This window comes from Mauremys mutica, chromosome 11, assembly GCF_020497125.1.
Source record: "Mauremys mutica isolate MM-2020 ecotype Southern chromosome 11, ASM2049712v1, whole genome shotgun sequence".
In the NCBI taxonomy this organism is placed as follows: domain Eukaryota; kingdom Metazoa; phylum Chordata; order Testudines; family Geoemydidae; genus Mauremys; species Mauremys mutica.
In genome coordinates, this window is record NC_059082.1 from 78,496,055 (window position 1) to 78,516,412 (window position 20,358).

The 20,358-nt window shown below is 40.7% G+C and overlaps 1 protein-coding gene across 3 annotated transcripts in view; it reads left to right on the top strand.

Moving 5' to 3' along the window:
• Nucleotides 1-20,358, top strand: part of USP22 (ubiquitin specific peptidase 22) — a 175,483-nt gene that overhangs the window by 119,541 nt on the left and 35,584 nt on the right. The gene's annotated exons all lie outside the window — the stretch shown is intronic.

The window sequence follows — 20,358 nt, forward strand, 5'->3', positions numbered from 1 at the left end:
GAAGCCTGAGGATAAATGTCTGAGCTTGACAACAAATTGGCATTGAAACGAATATTTGAAATGACTTGCTAAACACGTGGGTTCTGGCAGAAATATTTAGTTTGAGTCATGCTTGAAGATTTAATTTGCTGCTGCTTTGCTTTGTAGGTTTTTCACTTTGAGGCAGTTTTCTTCTGCACAGAACAGTTTGGCTTAAATCAAGACAGCAATCTTAATAGGACCTCTTTTAAAATATATGCATGTTCAGTACTCTCCTGGGAGTAGTGGTTTTTCATACAAGTTATAAAGAATTCTAGTATAGGTTATTTATGATTGAGTTTTCTTTAGTATTTGGATGTTTATCTGTGTTTTAGCAGAGAGAAATGATACCAGTAAAGAAAGACAGACATCAGAAGACTTGGGTCATATTTATATATAATATATTGCAGAGCATGAAATTTGGGATTACAAGCTGCAAATTGACCAAAAAACAAAAATATGTTGCTGCAGGGGCTTCTGCCTCTACTAAAACTACTGAAGGCTCTGTGTGAGGCAGAACTTCATGAAATTATCTATATGTGAAATAACCAGATGAATGAAATTGAGGTTGAGTTATTCTGTTATCCTCTATTGGGAAATGGTCATGCATATTTGCATAGAAAACATTTTAATTTTATAACCTGTGGTGGTTACTAGCTCGCCCTCCCTCATCTCAAATCCCTATGTATCTTATAAAGGATATAATTTGGAAGGCAGCCTTCTCCAGCATGTACAGCAGTACACTGGTAGTCCAGGACTCGGGCTTAACTCCAAATGTATCATCTGAGTTGCTAGCTATGTATTATTGGGGATCCAATCTATGATTATTACCTAAAGTAGAAGGCCAAGTTGGCTGATCAGTGTGGCATTGGACAGTCTTTCCAAAGTAATACTGTAATAGCATTTCCCTTGGGAATGCTGAGGTTCTACTTTCTGGTGACCGCTGGCCCTTGATTTCTGGAGGTTATTGGAAGTCTTTTATAGGATTCTGCTGACATATTGCAAAAGTATCATTCTTATAGTTCATGGATGCTGTCACAGCTACAGGGAAGGCTGCACTTTATAATCCTTTTAGTCTGTCTAGACAGGGGTGGCCAACCTGAGCCTGAGAAGGAGCCAGAATGTACCAATGTACATTGCCAAAGAGCCGCAGTAATACATCAGCAGCCCCCCATCAGCTCCCCTACCCTGCTCCCAGGGCCTCCCACCGCAGATCAGCGCCTCCCCCTCCCTCCCAACACCTCCTGCACACCTGTTTCATGGTGTGCAGGAGGCTTTGGTGGGAGCAAGGGCACTGCAGGCTTAGGGGAGGGGGCAGGAAGAGGTGGAGTGGGGGCAGGGCCTGTGGTTAATAGGTGAAACCGCGTTATATCGACCTTGCTTTGATCCACTGAAATGCGCAGCCCCCTCTCCCCCAGCACTGCTTGAGCAATTTCCAGAGGGAGTGCAGGCAGTTTGAATCTTGGTCACTGAACTTCTACCTAAGGCACTTCAACTACTTTACCTGGACAGTGTTTTAGATTCTGGTCCTTTTAGGACATCTTTATTATTGTGATTGTTTTTTATTATTATTATTTTAATTGTTGGGAGTACTTTGTAAAAACAAAAAAAACCCAAGAGCTGCCAGCTGAGTAGTTGTCTATGTAGAGGGTGAAGGATCATTATCAAGTGCATATATAAAGTGTTATTAACTGGACCTCTTAAGCTTTAAAATAATAGAATTATTACAAATAGTGAACGTTAAGCATGCAGACGTCCCCACATCCATTGTTGTTGTCTTTGGTAGACAAAACCTTTGTTCATCAGGTATACCAGAGTAAATAAACATCAATCTTTTCTTTAAACATACTTACACTGCTGTCTGCTCTCATCACTTCAAATTCCAGTAATCCCCTTAAAAACCACCTTTCCCGATAGTGAATCTAGAATAAACTTGTCGCTACCTCCCAATCATGGCCAGACTATGAAGAATGTCCATAATGAAAGTCAGTAGTTTCCTAGATTTTTTTTTAAATGGAACAAACATTAGACCATTTAATTTTAACCTAGTTCGTTCCTAGTCATTAGATACAGAGCACAGCTTCTCGTTAGACCAGTAGCTCTTGTGAGAACAAAATTGAGATGGAGAGTGGTCTTGGATTTTATTTACCATAACCTGTTGTTCCATTCCTTGAAATCTGCTGTTAGCATTTGTCCTCTCATGGACAGAAGGTAAACATGCCATATACTGGAACTAGGAAAATGTATAAACAGCATGTGGAATGGCTTATGTGTTGTGGATTATTGGTTGGTTGCTCTGTGCCAAATCACTGTCAATAATTTGTGCATATTAATTCATTTGGATGCATATAGTTTCTGTTGTACAGAAGCCATTGGCAGTTCGCCTATGTCTTAAATTATTAAAACGCGAAATCTGTTTTGAGTGGGGGTAGAAACTTGTATGCAGCATATGGTGTGATATTGGGGAGGAAAAAAGAAGGCTGTGGATGAGAATTTCATTTTGTCAGGTTAGTGGGAGTAACTCTTGTTCTTTAAAGATACCATCTGCGCAGGATTTTCATTCTTGCCTCCAGTGTAGATCATGCAGGAACTCTCCAAGCTTTTAAGTTTGGTTATTGGAGTTTTATTTTTTACCCTCTGAGTTACCTACAGACTTGTTTAAGGGCTCTTTCCTCACTAAGCACGTTCCATCTAAAAGTACCTCAGAGGCCCCAGAACATGCCAGCCCTTATAAATGTGACTGGCAAAACAACTAGACATGAATTGTTCACTGGCTTCTAACAATCACAGCTCCACCTCCCTTGGCCCCTTGCCTCTCTTCTCTGAAGTTGGATATCTTTTATCCCTTTTCCCTGAATTCCTGTCATTACCAAATTACTTGTTTTTTATATGCTGTAGTTCCTGGGATTTTGATGTCTTCGACATTGGGCTATATTGTGGTTGAGACATGATAGCGCCTATTTCAGTAATTTTGGCTGCTTTAAGAGTTATTTCAGACTCTTATTCAACTCCTCCATTTTTGTAATCCACTCGTGCATTTCCATCCTTAGATTGAATGGGGAGGCCCCATTGCCTTAAGGCTTCTGCCTCATTCTGCATCGTATCTGTGTGCTTCACGCAATATAAATGTTTACATATGATTCTTTCAATGCACTCCTTTGTGGCACACTGAAAGATGTGTATTGTTGTTACTCTGGTGCCGGATGCAGCATGGAATGTAGCAATGCTTCGTATTTGTTCTGTCTCTCTTCCAGTGGACTCCATCTCTTGATGCTCTAGGGATTAGACAAGCAGATCCATTGTGCATCACTATAGAACATTGAGTCCCAGTGACATAAGCAGATGGAATATTCTTCCACCACAAGATTTTGAGTTCTCAGAGTTCCAGATATGTACATACCCACTTCCCTTGCCTGTTTCAATAATGGGAGATCCTGAATCAGGTTGGTATAGATTGGTGTCCAGCTGAAGCATGTAGAAAAAGACTGGTTCTCTTTTAGATCTTTGTGCCTTGATAGGGCTTTGGTGCTGAGTGCTTCCAGAGGAGTTCATTACAACTCCGACTATGGAAGTTAGTGTCTGATAGCTCCCAGCTTTACTCTAATTGGCCCTTTCAGTCAGACAGGATCCCTTCTGTGGGGCTTGGCACTGCATCAACTTCCTCTCTTGAGACTGCTGTGCATTGGTGCCTCCTGTGAACCTGGCCTCCTGCTGCTGCTGTGAGATTTGACACATCTGCTCCTGCTCTGCATGTTGGCACATTAGTGCATCCTCTAGTCTAGAGCGTGGAATTGTTGCATTCTCAGTAAAGCTTGGCACACCAGTACCTCCCCTTTAATCTCTGTACTGTGCTTGTCTTCCAGCACCTTGTGTGCACTGATGACTCAGGCAGGAGTCTCTGTGAACTTGGGAGCTCTCTGAGATTTTGACAGATTCTCAGGATGTCTAAACATTTAGACAGGAAGACTATGGATATATATTTTCTTCTTAATGCAAGCTTCTCTCTGGTGCAGTGAGAGAAGGATACTCTTTGGGTCATCAGCCTTCTCTGTGTTTTCAGTCATGAGTGTTCTAAAGCATGGCCATTTAAACAGAAGCAAGAGGATTCTCTACCGGGGTTGTCGGTGCAATCCGGTTTCTGTAGGTACGGTTGTTTGACTCCACTATCCTTTTTTGTTAAGTGTGAAATCTCTATTCTAAATTGAAATGCAAGACGTGCAAAGTCATGACTCCTGTCATAAGAATCTTTGTCCTCACTGCGTTTTTGCTTGCTACTTAAGGGAGCAATAATGTGGAACGCTAATAATCCTCATACCTAGTTCTTCTATAGCACTTGTCCTCAATCAGTCTCAAAAGACTTTACAAAAGAGATATGTATCATTATTCCTCATTTTACAGATAGGGAAACTGAGGCAGAGAGGTGAAATGACTTGCTTAATAACTAAAGAAGTGTCCAAATTGCCCCTTATCAGGAAAGACCAGGATTGATTAGTTTACCAGCTCTCTACTGATCCTGACACATGCTGGTTTACCCAGCTGCAGATGGCAGTGGCTGGCCTGATCGAGTGGGAAGCCTGGCCACAGACCACTTGGCACAAAGACCCCTTGCTCCCCTGCAACCCAAAATGTGTCTGCCTGGCAATCTGATTCCTTTCAGGGCAGTGCTCTAGAGGCATAATGTTTGAGTAGGTATATTGTGAAGGTCTGCCTTTTCCAAGAAGAGCTTATTACTTAAGTGGGAGTTTATGCCATGATGTCCCTTCTGGTTCCCTTTTGAATGTTCCCCAGAAAAACTGTTCAACCCTTTTTATTACTCAGGTGTGTTTAAACATAGACCGATTAGCATTGGATATGTGCTAGATAGATACATTTGATTTCCCTCCCCACCTCCATTTATTTTTAAAAATCCCTTAATCATTGGACATTAATAAGAGAGCCTGCCAAAAGTGATGAAAGTTTCTTTTCAGCAACTCTATCGATCTGAACTCAGGTTTCTTACTTGGAAGATCATTTCCAAGTGACAGCATAAAGTGAATGAGCCAAAGTATAGGTACGTCAAAACATCAGACACATACGAGCTAGGTGAGTTCCCAAGAATTTGATGCTTGCTGAATCACAAGATCTGACTATGAAAATCTTCCATAATGTCTTAAAAGGAGTTGAGTCCCAGGTAAGTAGCTGTCCCTGGGTATATGTAGATAAGAAAATAATTTTATGTCTGAAATACAGGCAGGCAGAATGCACTAAACAGCAAGCGACAGTCGGAAACTTGATTTTTTTTCTATTAAATAAAATGTGGTCTTTAAATTGCCCGGGGTCTTCACCATTCTCTTTCCCACCCTTCTGCCAGATGATATACGCAGCTAAAAGGTTCAAAACAAATTTTGCCTGAAGTGTAAATCCTCATCGTGAGCTCTTTTGTGTTAACTCTAATTGATTAGACTAGAGTTTGGGAGACTGCACAGTAAATCAATATCGGTTTATTACACTCATAAATATTTAACAGCTTTTTCAGCTGCAGAATTAACTGAATATGTGACCTTAGCTTGGGCTTTATATAATTAGTAATAAACACTGTGAGCTTTAGAAATAACTGTTTGTTGTGCCAGTCCCCTTCCCTTGCAACTGGGCATAGATGTTCTCTCCTTGCCTGGCCTAACTGAAACCAATGTAGACTGGTAGTATACCTGATGTCATTGGTTTTTACACAGATCACCATTTCCCCCCTTTACACTATGGGAAATCCTCCTTTGCAGAAGACAAAGGAGGCAGTCATGATATCATCAGAGCTACATGAATGGTGCATCAGAACTTGTCAGCAAAAGTTGCTGATGGAGCATTTTTCGTCCTTTGATTGAAGCCCAGAAGTTGTTACACCTGTAATGTTCCTTCTCTTCTGTCTTGGTTACCCCCAAACCACAGTGCTACTAGCAGCTGGTTAGGCTGCAAAAGGTGCATTGCAGAGGAAGATTTTATTTTTACTTGTGGTCTTAACTGTACCTTTATGCTATATAAAGATGTCTTTGAAGATTTTCCCCCCAGACTTGTATTGTTTTCATTTAATTAAAAAAAAAGTGTTGCAGTACCAACAGGTTTTAACAAAATCTGAGTTTTAGGCGGTCTAAATAAATATCACCTCCCTGCTTTAACTGAGTCAGAGGGCTGACGCGTCTGTTTCCTGTTATTGTTACTTTCTTATTTTACTAGTTTGCTTGTCTTCCAGAGCTTGTCCTCCAGAGCCAAGACCCACTATTTCTAATGGGGGGGGGGGGAAATGGTGGAGGGGGGCAGGAAAAAAGCAGCAGACGGGAAGAGTGAAGCTGATATGGAGAGATAGCAGATAACATGGTCTTGGCTCCCTCTTCTGCTTCCAGTGGCTTTTATAGTTGTCCAGGTTCTTCCTGGCGAAAAAATGTCTAGATGCCTTTCCTGAAACTGAGGAAGAGCCACTGTAGAAGCCTTCTCTAGGGGCCCCTGCTACAGAAAGAGGAGAGGAAATAGAGTGGTGACTCTCAGGGAATAGGGCTGCCAGCAAACAGGACTTGCCATGAGGAGAAGAACCAGCCCATGGGTGAGAAGCATCCAAGGAGAGCTGCAATCTGGGCAGCATTTACAGGGAAAAAGATGCCCGAGTAGCATTGAAGTATGTGCAAGAAGAGAAGAAAAGAATGAGTGATAAAATGAATTGCAAAAGTACCAGTGTAATTAATTTTCTTCCCTTCCCTCCCCCCAGGGGACAAAATGTATATGACATTAAAGATAGATTTTAAAAAGTGAAATACCTCAATACTTCCTTATTACTACTTAAACAGGTAAGTAATGGCTGTATTTTCCAAAGGGATGTTTCATAATTGCATCTAAGAAAGTAGGTTGACTGTGCAGTCATGAATGGAAGAGAAGTTGCTCTGTTAGACTATCTTTCTATTAAACTGTTCAAAGGCCCCTGTCTTAGTGAATCAATAAACAGCAAGAGTATTCTAGAGACTTTTTTTGTTCTGTGTAGAATATTCTCCAAGGACTGTTTGGTGAGGACAGTGGCATTGAAATATGGACTTACCTCAGTTTCCATTTTTGCTGTGGATGTCAGTGACATCCTGGCTTGACTCGTGCATTCAAATTTGGTATTTTTCTCTCTTGTGAAATAAAGAATGGAAAGTCATATATGAATGTCACATCTTCTAATATGGGGAAACAGTAATGCCTTGAACAATATGCTTCCCACTTCAAATTCTCCAGGGAGTTGTATTGATTTAATATACTTTGGATAACCAGGGTATAAAAAGAATCAGGTCCAGAAGAATAGCTCTGTGTAAATCTAAAGTTTGTCTCTCTCACCAACAGAAATTGGACCAATAAAATCTATTATGTCACCCATCTTGTCTCTCTAATATCCTGGGACCGACACGGCTACAGCTAAATTGCATAACTGCAAAGGAACATTGGCATCTGTTCTTGTGTTATATAGTTTAGATACATTTGCATTATCTGCTTCCTTTGTATTTTTGGTACATAAATTTGTGAACAGGTCCAGTATTTGTGTTTGTGTTCAGAGTTCCATGTTGTAGCAGACACTTGGGGCGTTTTCAGAAAAACAGTGTGGTTCACTGTGTTGAGAAGAAATCTTAACCCATCCCCAGTAAATAATGAGTACTAAGAATTTAAGCTAGGATTATTATTTTTTTAATCTTGTGGGTTACCTTTGAGGTATTCTGTACTGTTTAACTTCTTAGATCTGATTGGTTATTGCGTGTGGTGTCCATTGTGGGCATCTTTGTGGTATTGCTCAAATTGTATTTTCAGCAAAGCTTACCACTAACTGATGAGCTGTTCCCCTGGCACACCAGCCTTAAGAAAAAAACACTCATAATAAAGCATCCATTCTACTGTATTCCATGGTTGCTCCCTGAAACAGCCTAGCTCATGGGAAGTGTTGCTCAGCATTTCTTTGATTTACTCCATAGTGACCTCTACAGTAAGTCAGCTGCTGTTTAAATTAAGGAGTAGATTCACTTATCCTTTAAAATCTGTCTTGCACCAAGCCACTGGATGGAGATATATATATATATATATATATATATATATATATATATATATATATATATATATATATGAAATGTGTCTAAACTTCTGCAGCATACAGATGATGAATTCCTAGTTGCTTAGCACTGCACACTTCTTTCCATTTCTTTATTGAATAAAAACATTTCTAACCACTTTTCTTTTGGTTGACAACTCGCCAATGAATTTTTAAAAATTAAAATAATTAAAACATTTCTGTTACCAGCCTATGGGTTCTGTCATTAATATACAACAGAGTACCCCAGGTGGAAATCCCAGCTCCTGACTGAGACACATTAATTCTGGGGGAAGGCCTTTGATAATAATAGTTAGAGACATGCCTTTTCCCTACATAGCTCTGCTTACATCTGCCCTGTGAGTTAGGAGTGTGATTCCCAGTTCCTGTAGACATAGTTGTGCTATCTCTTATCTGATCTAGCAAACTAAAAGTTACAGTATAGGTGTGGTAGCATGGACAGCGATGGCACATGGACTAGCTCCCCTGAGTACATACAGGGTACAGGAGAGTTTGTACTATAGCAAGCCAGTGCTGCTGCTGGTGTTCATGCTATGTCAGCTATGCCACTATTTTTAGCACGCTAGCTCAGATGAGAGCTAGTATGAGTATGTCTACGGGAGCTGAGAATCACACCCTCAATTCATAGTGTAGGCATAACCTATGAGTGAGAGTAAATCAGTTTCTGTATCTAACCAGCTATATTAAGGGTACTCTTTGAATCTCAGCTCTGTTAAGGTTTTTTTGTAATCATTATAAGAAACTGTGGTTCTCTAGCTAGGCTACCATTGCAGGTTTGCCAGCTGTGTCTGCAGCTCAGTGCTGTGAAACTACCTTGGCACTGATTTTAATTGAAGATACAGATTGATGCAAGGTCACTGCAGAGCTCTTCCAGCATTGATTTGCAACACTGCTGAAGGCTGAGGACTTAAGTTTCTTCCCCAAGTTCTAGTAGGTAGGTGTCAGAAAGTGACTGTATTGGAGTGCAATAGCCAGTTAAAATTTATGCCGACTGCATCTCTTCAAGTCATCCACTGACTTTTTTTTTTAATGAGTGGATGCTTCATTGAGACATAACCAATTATGTTTTCTAAAGTAACTACAACATTTCCGTAAGGTACATATATATGCCACAAAGTACTATATGTATACAAGGGGCTTAAGCTATGGTTGCTATAGGAACCTTAACTGAGGTACTTGAATGTTGTGCATTTAAACTGTCATTTTAACATGGGCTTTTTCAGATTAAACACCAAGAAAAGTGAGCTGACATGCATATAACATTTTTGTGTGATATTTTGATAATTTAAAAAGTGGGGAATTACTTTCTTTAAAAAATCATGGGGGCAAGAATGACGCTTTAAGAAAAATAAGTACATTGTGATGCATCTAGAAGCTTGCCTCCTTGAAGCTAGTAATGTCACAGCTTTGCAGTTGCCATGTAAGATACATATCCAAGTTTATATGTGCCATCAGTTACTCAGCTTCAGAACAAGTTGCATTTTGTAAATTCCATGAAATTGACTGACTGAGGTCGTCTACAGCTGGCCCAGGAGGAGAAAAATGTATTGTGTTAATTAGGTAAACAAATTGGTAATGAGGATGAAACCCATTTGCTTTTGGTTGGTTCAGGGCCGCCCAGAGACGGGGGGCAAGAGGGGCACGAGAGTTTTTCGGGGCCCCTGGAGCGGGGTCCTTCACTCGCTCCGGGGGGGCCTGGAAAACTCTTGCGGGGCCCGAGCTTTCTATTCTGTTGACAGGTCCACCCATGTGGAAAATCTTTCTTCTAGAATCTAATGATATATGTATTTTCCAGGTTAAGCAGCATACCTGAGTCACCTGTATTTTTTCAGGAGGGGAGAGTTCTTTATATTTTATTACTATATCCAGATGCAATGGATTGCCAGGAGTGTGTGTAGGTGGCACATATCAATTCATGGTGTATATTTATAAATGTGGTTTTGTTTTTTTGTTTTTCTAGCTGGATTTTGATTTAAGATCCTCCATAGCTACCATCTTAATATATTCACTGTGGAATCCTTCCCTCCCTCCCCCCATACTAGCAAAAGATTTCTATTATGCAATCAGTTATTTCAACCATAACTCAAATAATGAAAAAAAGTTACAAAAAACTTTTTGCATGGTATTTAAAAATTCAGATAGATGGGTTTCATTTTAAAATCCAAATGTTGAGTTTTGCCACTGAAATTTGTACTCTTTCCTATGTGTCTTTTCTAATATAGTTGCTTTGCAGCTATTCAATGTGGAGCAAGTGTGTAATGGCTCTAAAACAGTCCTCTAGTTTAGTTCATCTGTTATTGGCTCTGGTTCTTCATAGTGTTTCCTATTGACTTGTTCTTCCTTTAAATTCTTCTAGCTCTTACATTAGTTGTCTTCCTCAATAAAGCCCTTATACTTGTATTCAAGAGGGAAAATGAACCAATGCCAAATTTAGGAATAGGTCAGTGTTGTTTTTTTACAGGTAGTGGCTAACCATCTTATTTCTACTCTGTAACTCATCTAATTAAAATACTGGGACACTACCTGTTCAGTTCCCACGGTGCTCTAGAGCTCTCTTGTGAGCTGCGCTTCAGAAGCCAGCTGGAAGTCACAAGCCAGCGAAGAGCAGAAGCATTAGTGAAGTTCTTCAGAACCTCCTTGTTGGTTTATCAGTTTTATTTGTTGAGTTAAAAAAATGGAAGTGGTGGTAGAAGTATATTCGGGTGGATTTGCACTTAAATCCTGTGCAGAAGAAGTGGGTTACAGGAGAGATTTGAGTCGGTCGAAGCCTAGGGCAGGGAGGTGATTTCAGGGATAAGGAGTGATGACAACATCCACAGGTGAGCGAATCAAGGGAGCAGAATGGGGAGAATAAACATAGTGTAACCCTTATGCTTGACAAGCAAGAGGCAGTTAGTGACTTTTTGGGGAAGGTCATTTCAGTGGAGGAGAGAAGACAGAAGCCCCACTGGAGAGATTGGATGAAAGTCAAAGGGGAAGGAAGGGATGTGGGCACGAGAGGCCATAGCTAGAAAGGGGCAGTGTGACTGAGTGAAAGGTCCCTATGGATAGGGGAAAGAGCACAATTGAATGTAGAGGAAAAGGAGCCAGAAGGGAAGGAAAAGTGGTTGAAAGTCAGGCAAGGAAGGAATATGGGAAGGCAAAAATCTCATCTGTATTATCTCGTCCCTAAAACTTCATTATAAAGCTGTCCAAGCTCAACTGCCAGCCAAGGTAAGATCCGTTCTGAATGCCTCTTCACCAAATGTTTGAGTACAACACACGTGAACTTTCTTATGCAGATAACCCTTTAAGGAAGTCATTCTTGAAGAGCAGTGAAAGAAATGTGTGAAAGGTGCTCTGACTGACTAGAGATGACTTAATAAAAACGAATCTGTATTTGGTGGTCTCGGTTCATTTACTAGCTGTCAAGTGTCAAAATGATGAAAACCTTCACCGTAGTTGACCATCTTGGCCATTCCAGCAAAATGCAAATACTTCCAAGGGATATTTAAATCCAAACTATTTCATTGCTCCTTTAAAAAACATTGAGTTACTAGGTTTTGGCCCTAAACCGCCTAACTGTGTCCCTTAACCAGCAATGAGGGTCATTATACATTTCATCACCTCGTTCCCATTAGATATAGCGGCAACAGTCTGCAAAAAGCCTACTACTTGTGTATGCTTTACCGTGATATATTGAGCAGATAACTTAGTATATCAAACTCAGTCCCTGTTGCAAGGAAATAGCAACAGCCTTAAGCAAGTTACTGAAACTCATCAGTTGCATTGCGCAAGCACAGCATCATAATAGATTTGGGTGGTGCAAAACACTAACAATCAAACAACTTGGTAGATGCTGCCTCTAACATGATGACACATAACAAGAATGAAGACATTTAGTTTTCTTAATTGGAGCATACACAATCCAAAGGACACAGCTGCTGCTCTTGCTAAAATAGAAAGCATAGGATCCTAAGAACTGAAGTCTGTTAAATTTTAATTTGTCTTCCTATCTTGGATATGTGCACTGTTTTTCAGTGGCACTGTAAGAAGAATGGGAGATGAGTGTACTTAGATGAGATTTAATCAAGTAGTGATAATGAGAGATGGATGTTTTGTTGCAACCCAGAGCACATTAGGGATTAGAAACACAGGTAGTGCTCCTAACTCATTTCAGGCCAAAGGTCCAGTTACTGGTATCCAGTCTCTCAGTAGCCCATACCAAGCACTTCCGAGAAGAATGTAAGATTCCCCATAGCAGCTGATTAGGCAATAGTATGCTTTTGGGAAAGAGTATTCGTGACTTCAAGCTGTTAGTACTTCTTTTATATCCTGAAGCATGAAGATTGATATCCCATATAAACTTTTATTCTAGATAGTCTAGACATTTTATAGAGAGTTCTTATGTGAAGCCTAGTAAGGTCTGTCCTCCATCATAATCTTGTGGCTGTGAGTTATTTACAGTTTAATTACTCATTGTGTAAAGTATGTTATAAATTAGTTGCCTTTTAATGTAGTTGAGTATTCCCTTGTTTTTGTATTATAGCACAAGATATAATATGAGCTCCTGATTGACTTTTTCTAGACTGGTCGTTATTTTTATATACCACTAGCTTGCCATTGCTTGCTCATCTTCCCAACTAAATTATCTTAATCTTTTTAATCTCTCATATGGAAATATTTCTAAGCCTCAAATCCATTGCCCTTTTTGGTTCCTTTTCTGTCTAGTGCTGTATCTTTTTAAAGATGAGAGAACCAAAACTGAACAGAGTACAAGGTTTTTTATAACTTTTTTAGTTTTAGGCCTGGTCTACACTGGGGGGGTCGATCTAAGGTACGCAACTTCAGCTATGTGAATAGCGTAGCTGAAGTCGAAGTACCTTAGCTCGAATTACTTACCCGTCCTCACGGCGCGGGATCGACATCCGCGGCTCCCCTGTCGACTCCGCTACCACCACTCGCTCCGGTGGAGTTCCGGAGTCGACGGGAGCGCATTCGGGGTTCGATATATCGCGTCTAGATGAGACGCGATATATCGAACTCCGAGAAATCGATTGCTACCCGCCGATCCGGCGGGTAGTGAAGACGTACCCTTAGTTTCTTGCTTCAGCCTTATTTTCTTGTTTGTATTTGTGACTGCCATTGCGCACAGATCTAATGTCTTCAGAGAGCAGTCCTCAAAGATGCTTAGGTCATCTTTTCCTGAACTTTCACAGTTAGTTTATAACCCATAAGCATATCTGCGTAGTTCATATTGTTCCTTCCGGCATGAACTTCCTTGTACTTGTCCGTGTTGAATTTCATCTGCTATTCAGATCACCTATCTTTGTTAGATCCTTTTGGAATTCCCTAGAGACATGTTTAGGCCTGACTAATCTAAACAGTTCGGACATCTGTAAACTTTTCCATCTCATTGTTCATTGCCACTCTTCTTCAAGTTCACTAATATGCTAACTAACACCTGTCATAGTATAAATGTTTGGGGCAACCCTGTTAACTTTCTTTCATGTTGAAAACTGACCATTTATACCTGAACTTTGTTTTCTGTATTGTAACCAGTTTCTGATCTGACAGAATTTATTAATTTCTTTACTTACCTTTTATGAGCAATCATTTGGGCATTGGTTACGGCCCTTTCTCTGTCTTCTCCGTGACACCACCACCACTAACTAGCTCAACGCGTAACCTGTGGGTGCAGGAGAGATCAGCTGGTAGATGACTGGCCCAGAAAAATAGCAGGGGTCAGGCAATAACCATGCTGCTGCTCTTGGCTACCCGTTCTGCAGACTAGGTGATGGGTACACCCCTTCGACTGACAAATGTGGTCTGTGTCCCCCAGGGGCCCAGGTCTGCAGAAGAATGGATCTGGCTTTAAGTTGCGTCTGGGCCACAGCAAATTCACTTTGAGTTATTTTTAGATGTCTTTAACCTTACTCTGAATAGGAAATAACTGCCTTCCTGCTATGGCTTACCTTCTATCTGCAGGGCATTTTTGCATGGTTGCAGGTCACTGTACTGATAAATTGGCTTACAGTTAATAACAGCCTGATATTTGCAGATGTTCCAGGTTTTGCGTGTAGATCTTTGTGGACTCGCAATTTGAAACTTAATTCTTTTGCACATTTGCCAGTAAGAGGAAATTACCTACCCCTGTATTATACAGACATCATTTGTCTTGTATTTTATTCCTTACAACTACAAAATCTAAAAGTTCAGTTATCCAGATGTTAAATACAATTTACATAACTTGCATGTCCAACAGGTCAATTTTGCCTGTTAAGGTGGCACTTGTTTGAGGTGGTGGTGTTCCCCCCCCCCTGCTCTGGCAGGCTACAGAACAACACAATATTTTGTGTGGGAGGTGGGTTTCCCCTGAATTTCTTAAGTGTATGTGAAAGGAAAAACATTCTCCCAGACTTCCATTCCACCTCTGTTCCTCTTATGGGCATCCTGGGACCGAAACCTCCTACTGGTTGCTGCAGGGTTCCTCCTAGTAAAGCACCACAGTACAGTCCATTGGCTGGTGTTTCAGTTCAGCAACGTACCAGGTCACACAAACGTCTATTATCCTTCTCTCTCCCCCATCAAAGCTTTGTGGATTTTTTTGTTGTTAATGAAGCTCGGCTCTTACCTGGTTCTTCTAATAAGAGTGCCCTCATTTAACTATGCAATTCCTGACCTGACCAGGAGCAATGACAATTAGTCCTACCATCTGGGCAAGCATGAAGAAGTTAAACTTACTGTTAACTTACAACAAGCACAGGTCCAATATATTTCACTGTACCTACCTACCTTCGTACATCGGGGAAGGAGAGAATTGGTTTCTCAAAGCAGTCAGAACATTTTTAAGATTTGAAATATATATTGTATGTCAATTTGCAGTTTTACTGGCACTGCTGATTTTTGTGATGTAAAAAAATACAGCATCCATCTTGATGATGATACATTTTGAAATGTAAAGAGGGCATGAAATCTAATAATAATTCCTGCTGGTTATTGTTTCCCTGAAACAATAAATTACTCTTCCTCCCTCATCTCTCCAAAAGCAGGTGACTTACAATGCTGACAGAAGTCAGTAGAATCTCAGAATTAATTGTGGGGAATTTCCACCTCAAAATATGGGCTGCTGTCTGCAGAAGCCTCCTGTTAGAAGTATAAACTGAGTAATATAAAGAGCGGTGATAAACAAATTCAGCATCCTAACTCTACGTTCATAAGAGAGATTTGTATTTGAGTTTAAAGAAGGTAACTAGTACACCTTCCCAGACACCAGGCATCTGCAGAAACCCCTTTTCCTTACAGCAGACTGTTAAGGTGTGTGTTCTCTTAAAGTAATTAGAAGGAGAAGGTGAGTCGCTGATTTAGTCTAGAGTCTTGTGGTTGAATTTTTTTTTTAAACTTGTCTGTGATGAAATTTTTACTGTAGCTCTGTGTTAAACTGTTGACAAACTAAATGAATTCTCAGCTGTCATCTAGTTCGCGCATGAACCATGCTACAAGAAATCTTAGATACAAATCTACTCTAACTTGATTCTCAACTGCTTTTACTAAGCATCTCTTTTCCTAGCCACAAAATTCCTTCTGCCTACAGCAACCTTGTTAAGTGACCATTAAACCCAAAGAGGGAGACATGACTTCTCTTATGGTTAAGACACTGAACTGGAGATCAGGAGAGTGTGTTCCATTTCCAGCTTTGCCACAGACTTCTTGTGTGATTTGGACCTGTATGCCATTTTGCACAAGGGGATAACAACACTCCCTACCTCACAAGGGTCTTGAGAGGGTACAGTAAATAAAAAAAAAAATACTTGGGATGTGCTCAGGTACTACTGTTGTGATTGGGGCATTGTAAGTACCTACAACCACAGTCGGCCATCTCGAAAGGAACACACCAGCCTAAACAATGAAGAAGTGGAAGCGTCCAGACAACATTTTAGAAGCATCAGAATTAATCAAAAATGAATGTTAGGTTTTGACAGCCCAAGTGCACTAATTTCACAAAAGGTCATGCTCTTGCCTGTGTAGGCTTACGTGCCAGTCACTCAGTGTTTTCTCTGTGAATTTCTAGTTTCTGTAGCATGCCCCAACAGAGAGCACTGGTGTACTGACTCCCTCTTCAGAATCTATGAAAATGATTTTATCTCATTAATCACATTGACCACCATTAGCACAGCTAACATGTCTGCTGGCATGGTGGGACATAGTAACAGATGTGTCAGCCTCCACTTCTGTTCAAGCCTGGTCGAGGTCCATGATAGCTTATCTGGTCTGGTAATGTATCGTCTGCACCTGAAACAGTATGGGGAAGAGGTGGGAATGGCAGAGGAAAGCCTGGGAGTTCTTTGCTACTAAGTAGTAGGGTGGTGTCTCTCTGAAATGGAGCTTCAGGAAGATGTACATTAATGATATTGCACTTGTCATTGCATGGATGTAGTCTGGAAGGTCCATCTTGGAAACCTTCATTGCCAAGTCCTCCTGTTTATTTTCAGGGATGACCTTTGGATCACTTTCTCAAGCATTTCTGCAGGTACTTTCTCTAGTTGTATTGGCTTCCAGAGTTGTTTGAAAGAGCTTCAAGAAGCTACTGATGCCAGGCAGAGAACTAAGTTATTCATGCTAGTGTAACCGCACAGGGACCTGTACTTAAACTTCAGACTTTCAGACTCTCCAATTTGAGCTGCTTATAGGTTTCAGCATGGTACCTCTTTGTCAGGATGGCCTGTCCTCTGGCCTTGACATATCGGCCCAGAAACTGGTATCAACAATGATGGTCACAATTTATGCCTTAACCAGAAAGCGTGTTAAAGACTTGATTGGATGCACACATTGCTTGTGGATTCATAGCATTGCTTTGGCTGTGGTCCTCCTTTCAAATGCTATCAATCCAATGCTGGTCTGCACAGTTATTGATCTCCCAGTAGTGAAACCCTTGCTGTTTTATGTTACTTGTATGTGTGGGCATGAACAACCAGTGTTCCGATTCTCCACGCATTCTTGCTAAGTATACAGTAACACAATATTGTAGGTCTCTCTACAACAAGCAATTTTTAAAAAATATGTTGATGGAAGAAGAGTGAAGAACTACAGATTACTAAGGTAAAGCAAGTGGTTAGCACCCAGTTTTGAGAACGAAGGAAAAAGGGATATATACATTTCTCAGATGCACAGTCCATGCTCAAGGTGTTGAAGATCTAGCTTCATTCATACCCTGCCTGTCCATCATGTAATGGACCACTAAAAAGATACACATGATGTAGGATGCTGAAGAGTGGCCACACAATTTTTTTCCTGTGTTTGCATTTGTACCATGCATTACGGTATGCCTGTTTCACAGTGGTATTATTCATTTATTTCCAATTCTTCCTTTCTCCAACAGTAAGATTAAAAAGGAAATCAATACCATTATACAGAATGAGCTCACAACCCAGAACACACAGGTCTGTGCCTATAATATGTATTGTACATCTTCAGTGTCTGCATTTCTCAAGTCCACTCCAGAGACAGTGCACCACAAGCATGAATGGAAACATAGAAAGCTAAGGTACTGTAAAATACAGCAAAGAGTCTGCACAACACAGCAGCCAGTTCTGTTAGCTCAAAGTTGAATGCTGTGGGCAGTCTTAACAAATGTATCCACTCCTCCCTACAGGCACTGTCCTATGGTCAGATACTGATGAAGAAGAATGGTTGCCCCAAGCAAGAAGGGACGATGCAGTAGAGGTTTCTGGATTTATTATTCTTCTAATGATATGACGCATGCTAAACATATTGCCATGTATTTTAGTCAGCTTAGACATCACAAAACAAGTCACTAAAATTCTTGGAACAGATTATAAGGAGAGGCAAAGGCCCTTCTATGATTTATTTATTTATTAATGGCCCAGGTACAGCATAAGGCGTCTCTGTACTAAGACAGTCTTTCATTTTACACTATCTGTTATGTCTTCAACATCATTTTTTTTTCTTTTTCAGGCATTACAAACAGGAGTATTTTGAACCAAGTCCCAGCCACAGTTGACCCTATGTACATAAACTTTAACAGTGTTTTTCCAAGGTAAGGATGCTGTAATCATTACAGGAGAACATCGATCTGTGGTGCAGTATCTTACCTCTCATTCAATGTACTGTACTATTTCTTTTCAGAAAACAACTCAAATCGTATTGTGGCTGCTGCATTCATTGCTGCCTGAGGGCTACACTGAGTGTCACCCCAGCCAAGTAAGTCCACATCTTTTTCTGCAAAGCTCCATTTGCAGAGTGGTCATTAGGGTCAGGGGTATCTAAATTTCAGCACTATTTGTGTGTGTTACAGGTCGTCAAATCTCAACTCAGTCAAGCTATTATGGCTCCATATGAAGCACCACATTCGGACGCATGCAAAACTGACATCAAAAGAATTTGTGCTACCATGTAGAGAGTAACCAAGCCAGCCTTCCGAATAGGGAAATCTGCAGCTTGTCTTCTGGTGACCATCTTGAAGAAGGTGTTGCCTGTGATCATAGCAAAGCAAGGTTCAGCCAGAGGCATGTAATATACAGTGCTCAATAAATGAATTCAAAAAAGCTGTCTATACTGTTTACCTTTATTTGGGAGCACTAAATCAGACACCAAAAACAAAAGTAATAGGATATAAATACCTATGTGCAATACCATTTTTTTCTACTAAATAGAGCTTCTGGGGATCCCATCACAGGCTTCTGTACAGCACAGACTTAGTTTGAATTCTGTCACTAATTATAGGGGCTAATGTTTGTAAGGGAAAAAGGAAAGAGACTTTCTCATGCTTAGACAAGCACTGCTGCTCAGACAGACAAGTGCTAAATATCCCCTGGCAGGGATTTCCCAAGGCCTCAGTCATTGCACAACAAATACAGTTAGTTCTAATCTAGTGATAACAGGGGGGGCTAAGAAAGCACTGCTGATCAAAGACAATGACTTTTACCCCAGCATGAATATCTCTGTATCTCGACATGATGCACAGAGATGCGTGAGCTAGTAAGAGGATTGTTCTGCTGTCTGCAGCATCATACTATACTTCAGTGTGCTATGACAAATTAACTATTTAACAAGTTGCTAATGTGGCTCATTCAGCTGCTCTGCCTCCCAGCGTGATGATAAAACAAATGATTACAGTGTGCTTCCTGCCCGACAGAAATTACTGTAATGTAAATGGAAAACTTTATGCGCTGCACTACAGAGTAAACAGAAGCAACAGGATGCTGGAGGGGCAGGGCAGTGTCATATTGCATGCTGGAGGGATGATTTAGGAGAGCTGTGTATCCATCACCTAAATTCAATATGCAGTTCAACACAGTAATGTCTACAGTAACCTAGCAACGGGACCACACGCCCCTCCTGGTGAAGGAAGCTAAAAGGCTTTTTGAGCACTGTCTGGTGTATTGCAAGAGAACTGCAGCATTTTTAATCACCTCCGCATTGCCATCTGGTGTCTTTTCGTGGAATGGCAGGAAAATTCTCCAGTTCTGGCAGATCATTTCTTCTCGGGTTTGCAGTGCCTCCAATGGCTCCATTTGTATTGCACAAGAGGAAATGCGTTTATTTTACCTGTCACTAATATCAGAGCATTTTCTCTTGTTTTGTGGTAGTGTCTTTGAGGATCGTTGTATATTTAAAATAATCATGTTCGTCCTCATGGGATGCTTTTCTTTCTGGCTCACAACTACTTCATAGAGGTGGTTGTGTCAGTATCTTGGGGACAAACACAAGGAGCTGAGCTTGGTTTTCTTAAATAAGCTTTGCAAGCAACTGAAAAGCATTCCCCATTTGTGGCCTCTTCATAGTGTGCAACAAAGGGTGTTTTCTTTAAGCATCTTGGCTTTCACGCACAAGATATTATCTGTGGGCATTATAGGGCATACCCACATTTGGCTTCTGTGGGTTTGAACCCAGACCTCTGTGCTGTTAATTAATGTTCACTTGTCTTTTATTTGAGCTGAGCTAGGTAGCAACATCCTTAGAATCTTTTATTTAATTTAAAAGTGCAGTGTTCAGACACCCAACCTCTGTAAAATCAGCACTGTTATAAACTGGCCTAATGGCCTGGGTACAGTCTGCCACCATCAGCACCATCTCCTCATCTGCATAGCAGGGTAGGAAAAACAACCACCTTCTTGTTATCTACGATGTGTTTCAGACAAGAAAATTGTTACTGCAAGATAAAATGGCACATAATAAAATTACAGAAGCATCTTTTGGCCTAGTGCCCTACATGAAAAAAATCTTTTGTGTTGAGCTGTGAATAT